At 35.1% G+C, this 10105-nt stretch overlaps 1 pseudogene; it reads left to right on the top strand.

The window, feature by feature from the left end:
* The first annotated feature begins 396 nt into the window (after positions 1-396).
* Positions 397-5284, top strand: LOC7494386 (uncharacterized; annotated as a pseudogene).
* The last annotated feature ends 4821 nt before the right edge of the window (positions 5285-10105 follow it).

The raw sequence follows: 10105 nt of genomic DNA, 5'->3' as shown, positions 1-10105 counted from the left end.
TTGTTTTATTAAAAAATTTCCTTGTTTTCTTACAAACCCCCCCTACTTTTTTTTTTCCTAAAAAAACAAAAACAAAATGAAACTAGAAAAGAACATATGAAAGAACTAAATTATAAATGAACTAAGAATCCAAGGATTATTATAAATAATTTCTGAAGCTACAAGGACTAATTTATAAGTTTTACTGAACCACAAGACTAAGCTATACTAATTAACTACATAGCATGTAAAAAAAAAAAAGGTGGGAAAAAGATGGGGCCCAAACAAGCATCCCTCCAACATCATCGTATTTGAATTTATAATGAAAAAAATAATAATATTAATATAGTAGTAAATTGAAATCAGACAACAAATAAGCAAAACAAAAGCGCTCTCTCTCTCTCTCTCTCTCTCTCTCTCTCTCCCTGTAAATTCAAAACACGGATCATGCCACTCCATCTCCTAGTTCAAAACCCTAACTCACCACCTCTCTCTCTCTCTCTCAAACCCAAGTAAAAGTATTCAACACAGATACCTTTTTGAAAGAAATCAAGATTGGGCCAAAGGGTTAGTGAATCTTGTATGCCTGTTTCTTTAATTTTGCTTTTTGGTTCAAGTCTTCATTTTTATTGGGGTTCAAGAATTTTTCCTTTTTGAAGTTTTGTTTTTTGGGTTTGGTGCTAGAGTTGTTAATCGAATTGGGTTATAATCTTTTTTGTAAAAGTTCGGCTAATAGGTTTGTTGCTAAAGTTCAATTTTTTTTTCCTTTGGGTTCTTGAGTTTGGTACTCAAATTCTTAAATTTTAAATTAGGCTCAAGGTAATGGAAGATCGAGGTGACGCGGGGAGACCCAGATCTGATTCCAAGGTTGGTTTCTCGCTTTCTTGGGTGCTTTTGAGAAGTTTTATGTTTATGTTTTTGGTTTTCTAATTTTGGGTTGTTTTTAGTTGGCTGGTGAGAAGCGAACGGGTGGTGAATTGAGAGAGAAATCAGAAGTTGCTCGAAAAAAGATTAAAATGCGTGAGCTTGAATCTCTGCTGGGGTCTGAAGATAATATTTTTAAATATGTTAATTGTTTGCTGTTGCTGTTAGGGTTTTTTTTATGACACTGAATTTGAGTGTATTTGGTATGTTAAAATGCAGTTAAGTGGAAGTGCAACAAACAATCTATTACTCCTAGTAATATGTGTAGTTTTTCATTTTCAAAATTGGAGCTTTTCTGTGTTCTTTCTTTTGAAGATTGCACTTATTTTTTTGTGTAGTTTTTTTGTTTGTACTTTTGAAATTGAAGCAGAACTTCTTAATGAAATAGTAAAATGCTTGGTGGCTCAATAATATGAGAACAAGACCAATAAAAAACATTTAATTAAAAACAAATTACAATGCCTATTGAACTTCCGACTCAAACATATGTTAAAGCCCTATCTTCCGTACTTTATAATGCCACCGAAGCAAGCTCCAGTCACTTGAAAAACAAAGAAGACAGTAACCACTTTCAGCTTAGTGAACAGATGTCCCAAGTTACCAATGTGCCAATAACCTTGGACCTCAATGCTTATCAAGCAGAAAGACGTGGAAGGACCACATTATCAGTTGAGGTCACTGCTTCTTCTAGGCCACTGGATCTTAATAGTGAAGCTTGCATTGCTAATAATTTGGTGAGAAATGATATTGCAGAACACGCTGATAATTGTAATGAAGTCCCATTGCTCAAGAAGCATGAGGACAAACATGGCAATAAATGTGTAACCTCTGTTGGCATTGGTTTGGATCTGAATGCAGAGGATGATAGCTCTGTGAACCAGGAGCTGTTCCGAACTAACAAGGATCATGATAAGTCAAGGGATGTTTCTGAGTGTGGCAGTGCTACTGGTCCAGTGCAGGAAAAAGATCCATTAAGAATGTGGAAGGAGATGAAGCAAAATGGTTTCCTCTCATCTTCACATGGAGGGATTTCAATTCAAAGTGGTTTTATGTCATCTTCTCATGGAGGGATACCAATGCCAAAGCAATGTGGGAGGAAACCCAAAGATGACGTTCACAAGAAAAAGATGGAACTTGCAAAGAGAGAGCAGGTTGATAGGCTTACAAAGATTGCTGCTCCAAGTGGACTGCTAAATGGCTCGAACCTTGGGATCATAAACCATGTGAGAAACAAAAAGCAGGTCCATTCCATAATAGAGGCCTTGGTGAGGTCTGAAAAACTCGAAAATGGTTGTCTTGAAAGTAAACAAGCAATCCATCTAAAATCTGGAACTAAAGAAACCAATAATATGAGTGATTCTGGAATATAACGACTCGGTTTTTCTCATGGAGATGGGAGTTCGACTTCTTTAATTGGGAGCAAGCAAACAAGTGGGTGCTCTATGTCCAATGGGCAGGGTGATTTCAACATAGTAGGCACAGTACATGCCAGAAATTTCGTTTCATACTCCGCTGTCAGCAAAGATGATGTATTGGCATTGAAGTTGTCTTCATCAACTAATGCCTTGGAGGAGTCTAGAACGGTTCTGAATGAGGAATCAGCAAACAGCACCAGTGTTTCTTGTCTTTCTGTGAGAGGTGAGTATTTAATTTTTGTTTCAGAGGGAATTAACAATTTAATATATGCACATTTATATGTGAAATTGAGTTGGTATAGAAATTGCAAGACACTAAATGAATTGTATATATTAGGGCTGAGCATTTTCGGTCCGGTCCGGTTTTGGACCAAAATAAACAACCAAACTGATTTTATTTTATTTTTAGTTTTGGAACCGAACCGAACCGAAAACCGGTTCAAACCGATTAATTTCGGTTCGGTTCGGTTTTTTTCCCTTTCAAACCGGTTCAAACCGAAATTTTTATACTTGCTTCCATTTTCCAAAAAATCAACTCCAATTTTTGTTTTGTTCTTCTTGTCCATAAGTTAAACCCAGCAAAAAAAATACACAAAACCAAAGGATTTGACTGTAAAAAAACGAAGAAAAAATCAAAAGTTATTGAAATGTAAAATCATCAAAAAGCATGGAGGAGAAGAATACAGATTTGAGAGATGAGAGACAAGAAAAACATCGATAGCATTGATACAGAAACTGTTGAGAGTGCAGAGTTTTTAGATCTTGGTTTCTCTGAAATCCCAAGAAAACCCTTTCATGGTAAGCAAAACGGGTGCGGGGATGTTTGGTGGTAGCTGTGTTGGTATTGATTCAAGTAAACTAGTAGTAGGCTCTCTTTATTGTATGATTGCCTCCAATTCGTCAATGGAATCTAGGTCCAATCATTCGAATTCTCTCATGGAATCTAATAGTCAGGATTCATCACTAATTGATTTGAAGCTAGGGAGATTGACTGATTGCAAAGATGCACAGGATAATAGGTTTTTGAAAGAGAGATTTTTGCTATCTAAGGAGAAGAAGACAGATTTGAGAGTGAGAGACAGAGAGCAGGGAGAGGGGCGGCTGAGAATGTTGAAATTTAGGGTTAGAAGAAAATATGTTATTTATACTTGTTTTAGAGGGAGGGGGCGGCTATCGGGCTATGTGAACTGTAATCTGCTAGGGTTAATGGGTAGAAAGCGTTTTTTTATTTCTAAACTGAACCGGTTTGGTTCGGTTCGGGTTGTCCGGTTTAAGCATTACAAAACCGGAAACCAAACCGAACCGGATATTTTCTAAATATTCTAATCGGTTTTTGTTTTTGGTTCGGTTTTTTCGGTTATTTATTTTCGGTTTTCTTGGTTTAATCGGTTTTTCAGTTTTTTTGCTCACCCCTATTATATATCCATAGAATTGGGGTATTCATGACATTGAATTACACAAGTCTGAAATCAAAGAACACCTTAGCTGAAAGTAATTTGCTTTTGTACTTTCAGCGGCTTCAGTCTCTTCTCAATGGTTGGAACTCCTTCATCAAGACATTAAAGGACGAATAGCAGGTAGGGCTTTTATAACGTGAATGGTTACTAATTACTATTTAGTATGCTACTTGATGTCCTTATGGCAGTAAACCATCTTCAAAATTTTCAGCATTGTGCCGAAGCAGGAAGAGAGTCCGAGCTGTGATTACTACCGAGTTACATTTTTTATCAAAAGAGTTCTCGGCTATTGAAGTGGACAGTTCTTATATTATGCAAAGTTCTTCAGAAGTAGTGTCCAATAATACAACAGCTGCCCTGCATCAAGCGAGATGGAGACCATTGTTTGATCAGTTGGATAAAGCACTTTATGAAGAAGAGAAACAACTTGTAAGAGTGATAGCAGAGACTTTCTTTTCTTTCTCATGCTATTAAATTCTACTGGTAATCTAGGAATGTGTGTGTGAACTCGACTCTAGTTATTCTTGTGATTTGCGATGCTTTGGTTTTGACACCTCTGACTGGACAAATTCAATTGCCTGTATTTATAACACAGTTTCTGAATACAAAAGTTGTTTCCTGCATGTAATAGGATTTTTTTTTAAATAAATCTTCACAAGCTTATGATTGTTTCCTTCTGTGGAGCTTATGATTGTATAGAAAGTTTATTATTTTAATCTAATTTCCTTAACAAGCTTATTTAGGCTCTCTTTTCTGGTTTGAATTTCAGGAAAGATGGTTGTGCCAAGTAAAAGAAATGCAAGTGCACTTTGATCAGGGACTGCAACATTTGAGCTATAAAGCAATTCTAGGTTACCCCAGGTAAATTATTGCCATTATACTGCTGTCAAATCTGTGGCTGGATCGGGTATAGCATCTTAAATTGCATGATTGAACTCATATAATGGGCATTGGAACTGTGATGAGTGATTATCGTGTTGACATTGTCATCAACATACACAATCTGTTTTGTCAGCCTTCTTTTATTCATGCCTCTTCATATGGCAAATATTCTGCAAGTTACCTTTATAATTCTGTAGTTTTCTTCAATGTTGCAGGACTGAGAAAGCTGATAGCTTGCAGAAGGAATTGGCTGTCAGAGCTGCTGCAGCTTCCATCTATTCAACATGCAATTTCCTGACTTCAAAGGAGAACGTATCTTGTTTCTGATCTTACGAACAAAAGTGGCTTCCTCCTGTCTCTTTTACCGTGTTGAATTCCCAAATACTAGCAATTTACTGATCAGTTCTTTAGCCTTGGCAAAGCTATAACATCAATGCTCCCCCTCCCCTTTTTTTAACCCCAAAACTAGTCAGAATTATCTTAGTGTAGATTGTTTTAACTTATAACCCTGGTCGATAAAGGATGTTGAAAATTATCAATCATGGACACTATCAGGTACTTTGATGTATTTTTCTCTTGGCCTAGTTTCGAGTGTAGTATGAAATTGGATCTCATTTTTCATGAAATGACACTCATACCCTTCTTTTTTTGTACTTCTGTTTTTATGTCAAGATCAACTTAACAAATCAAGAAGACGAGGGTAAGAAACATAATGCTGTTAGCAGAGAAAAGTAAGATAAGAGAGAACTGAGATCGAAATTGGACTGCAATCTATTCATATCCAATGTGATCCATACACTGTGCTTTTATAGTGATCAATATCAACTATTAACAGATTAATCCAACTAACTCTAACTAACTAACATAATCTTTTAACTAACAATAGGTGACGACGTGTCCCTAATGCTTTCGACTTTCAGCTCATCTTTGCCTTCCCACAACAACCTTCTTCTTGTTGTTGTTTCCCACCATTATTTTGCCATCGAATCGTAACAATACCTTTTCCTTGAAAAGATTCTTGACTCAAGAATCTACGGATCTAAACAATTAAGGATCAATATTGAATTCTGGAAATTGCAATTGAATTTCTGTCAGTTCTTTCCATGTTGTGTCTTCAGGAAATGAGTTAGACCATTGAATTAAACCTGCCATTACAACTCATTTGTCTTTTTTAATAAGCTTTCTTTCTAGTATGTCTACTAGGCAAACCTTGACTCTGCCTTCTTCCTCATTGCCTTCGATCATGTGTAATTCCTTTACATTGCATTTGTGCCCTGGTATGAACTTATCCTCACACTTGAAACACTGCCCTAGTCTTTGCCTCTGTTCATGCATGGTCTCTGGAACTTTTTGTTTTTGCTGGTTATCATTCACATAATTGGTTTGAAGATTACCTACCGGTCTCCCCGTTTGCACCACAGTTGCTGGCCTGGGCATGAACTTGTTTTTTCTTGCCAACAACACATTGTTTGACTCCTCTTGCCATTTAACTTGATCAAAAGCTATCATCAGTGTCACCAGCTTTAATATCTTCAACATAAGTTTGCTATCTTCCTTTAATCCACTAATGAAGTTGAAGTTGGAGATATAGTAGGATTTAGGAAGTAAGGAATTTAATGAATGCATTAGTGACTTTAACTCCTTAAACCTCTTCACATATTCATCAACATCACCTTCTTGCATTGGCTTGTTAATTTCCTCTACAATGTCAGTTCTATTACCAAATCGACTGCATATTGCTCCTGAGAATTCTTCCCAATCAATAATACCTTCCACTCTACACATGTAGCCTTCAAACCAGATCTCTGCCTTTCCCTCCAGATAAAGAGATGCTAGTTCTACCCATTGCTGAAAAGGAGTTGTGTTCAGCTTAAAAAACTTCTTGCACCTCCTCAACTAACCCCTAGGATTATCTCCCCAAAATGTTGTCAGATCCATTCTTGGAAGGGCAGCATTATGCACCACTTTCTGTTGCTTCTAGCTATAGGTTTGATCTCCCTTAGCAGGACCTTTTCCTCTTGATAGCATTCCCTCTAGACTGCCCTTTGCTGGAGTCTATAATATTTCTCTGGAAGTGTTTCCCAAATATTTTCTTGTCATTTGATTAGCAAGGAACGTTTGAAATTGAATCGATAAGGCTTCAATTTGTGCACTAATCTGATCAGTCATCCTGTTCTGTTCACTGAATTGTTCTTGCTATTTAGTTTGTTGATCAGCTAAGGATTCCTGAAATTCTTATTGAAGGATCTGCATTCGCTCCTCCAATTTCTTGTAGTGTTCTTCCACGTTTTTAAGCTTATGATTTTCCACCATAGTGTCAGATCTTAAGGCTCTGATACAAATTGTTAAGATCAACTTAACAAATCAAGAAGATGAGGATAAAAAGCAAAATGGTGTTAGCAGAGAAGAGTAAGAGAAGGAGCAAACACCATAAGAACCTAGCCAAACTTGCACAAAAAAAAAAAAACATAAAGGCGAAAACTTAGAAAAAACAGGGGAAAAACATAAACATGAAAGAAAATGTTGAAAAAAAAAGGCACAACAACAATCACTGAAGTCAAACTTGTTATTTGTTTTTATATTAAAATCAGGTTCCCCGTTAAAATCAGCCAAAGCTATCATTTTGTAGTTAAAACCAATTTATCATAGCAAAACTAGTTAAAAATAACTTATCATGGTCAAATTCATCATTTCATGGCTAAAGTATTTTTTAGAGTGAAGAAAGGAAATTCCTCATGGTCAAAATTGATTATTTGGTGGTCAAAATAGTCTTTTTATATTGATTTTAACTTACACACACACAAGGTTTGAGAGATGAGATGGAATGCCATTAATCACATCATAGCTAGTGTTTCATTTACTACTTTTTTTTTTAACAGTTTAGGTAAAAGAAGAATTGAGAGAATAGAGAGTCTCTTTTTCATTTCTAACTTTTGCTTCACCTCAAAAAAAAAAAAAAACAAATAAAGAGAAAAGATCACAACCATTAGATCCACTCCCTTAAATCCTAGCCATTGATTTGAAAGGCTTAACCTAAGCTCATCCACACCGTATTAACACCCAGACTAATACCATCCATTCATTTCACAAAATCAAAGCCCTGAGTCCATAAGCTTAATTTAGGCTCACTCACACCTAGTCACTACCCAAAAAAACCCCAACCATAAATTCAATTTAAAAACATTCAAATCTGACCATCAGATCAAATCAACCAAGTTCAAGACTGTCTAATAAAAGCGGGCTTATAGATTTAGCATAAAATGCGCCACACTATATCCTAACCCTTGTCAGCAGTCAATAATAATTTTAGTCTTTGTATCTCTATTATCTAGCCACTAAACACATCGTAACCACCATAAAAAGGAGCAACAACCTCCCTTGGTCAAGTCCTAACCATATTTTATTGTTAGCACCAATGTTAAAGGCCATAAAAAGCAAAAAAACCATTTGGCTCACCCAAGCCTTTAATTCCGCCAATTTTCATCCTTGATTGGCTGTGAGGTACACGATCACCATTGGTAGATGGACAAGATTAAGATCTTTATGGTGGGCTATTCAACGCACCACTATCTCATTAGGATCGTTGTCAGACCATCAACAATGTTAACACGTGAGGCTCAAACATCGAATGAACAATACAATGCTCTATCAGGGCATTTCAACAATTTCACAATTTGACTAAGGATGTTTTGGTAATTTACAGATCTAATTTATATATTTATTCATTTGTTTATTTATTATTTGTATTTTTAATTTAAAGTAATTATACTTGTATGTGTATTTATGGATGTTTGATTGGATGAAGTATCTGCAGGGTGCCAAATCCAAGTGGTCTGAGACTGTTAGGGGATTTTAATAAGAAATAAGGGTCGTTAATGTTCCCTAATAGAACTGGAAGGATGGGATTGTGATCTTATTTTTTAGGATTATCTATGATGAATGATTTTCCCAATGTTTTCTAAGTTTATGTTTGAATGATTAATCAACCACTGGTTTGCATGTTTGATAAATTAATTAGCTGTTATCATACATGATTACCTAATAATTTATTAACTAATTGTGTATAGTGCTTCTTCAAAAAATATATTTCACCAAGTAAAATACTAAATTTTGCATTATGACTGTGAATGTGTGATTCAAATCCAGATACAAGAGGATTCAATGAATATCAATCAACATTGATTGTACGGGTTGATTCCTGATATAAGATGACTTGATGAATATTGAGTACGTGATTATTTTTGTGTCTTTATTATCGATATGGGATGATTAAAGGATTATTAATTCTTTTTAAAACTTATATTCTCTGATCGGTTCACACATGAGAGATTTATTTCCTATCAATCCTTTTTAAAATGTTATGTTTAACCGGTCCACCTATGAGTTATTTGTTTTGACTAGTTGATTTCAAAACTTGTGTTTCCTAATTGGCTCATTTATGAGTGATTTGTTTTTTACTGAACCTTTTCAAAATCTTATGTTTAATTGTCCACCCATGAGATGTTTGTTTTGATCAATTAATTCTAAATAACTTATGTTTTCGATCGGTTCACTTATAAGCAATATGTTTTTAACTGATCTCTTTTAAAACTTGTGTTTTCTAATGATTCATCCTTTGGTGATTTGTTACCGATCGACCAGTTGTAAACATATTTTTCATATCATATTTTTATATACATATTTTTCCTTTTATGTAATGAAAATATATATAAAATTCTTGATTTTACCATGTTTTTAATGTAAGGAGAAACGCCTAACTTGATGGAATAGTACATAAAATATTATCATAATCAAACAACCATCCTAAAAAGAATATATATATATATATATATATATTTTATCTTGTTACATTGATAATTGTAGTCTTATTTGCTTATATGCTTATGTATTTGTGTTATTGTGTGTGCTATTGAGTCTTGAGGCCACCATCTTTTTAAGGAAGGGATTCCTACATTTTTTCTTGTTTATTTATTTTAGTTCACTCTTTTCTTGTTTGCATTATAACTACAGATTTCTCTTACTACTAATATGTGCACTGCAGCCAGCCTTAGGCCAGGCGTTGGAGGGGTATTGGTTGTTGAGTTCATCTTCCCTCCTTTTAACCAACCCCTTATCTAGACTCTAGTAGATCAGTTATTAGGTTCATAGGATCATTAACCCTAGGTGGTGACTTGTATGATGTGTGACCATCATTTTTCTCATTTCATAGGAGGGCTTATCATAAACACTACCCTATAAATGCACGAGGATCAAAGTTAGGTTGCGACCAACGATAAGATAACGATTCCATTAGGGACTATAATTTTCAGGTTAAGTTGCGCATGCATATCATAAGCTTCAGTTTTGTTTTATGCTTTTGTGTTTATATGGTTTATTTTAGATTCTTTATTCCTAACATTCTTTTAAATGATGGACTTGCATGTTGTTTCTGTTTGTATGTTGTGCTAT

The sequence above is a fragment of the Populus trichocarpa genome, chromosome 13 (assembly GCF_000002775.5).
Source record: "Populus trichocarpa isolate Nisqually-1 chromosome 13, P.trichocarpa_v4.1, whole genome shotgun sequence".
In the NCBI taxonomy this organism is placed as follows: Eukaryota; Viridiplantae; Streptophyta; class Magnoliopsida; order Malpighiales; family Salicaceae; genus Populus; species Populus trichocarpa.
This window is presented reverse-complemented; position numbering and strand designations above follow the sequence as displayed.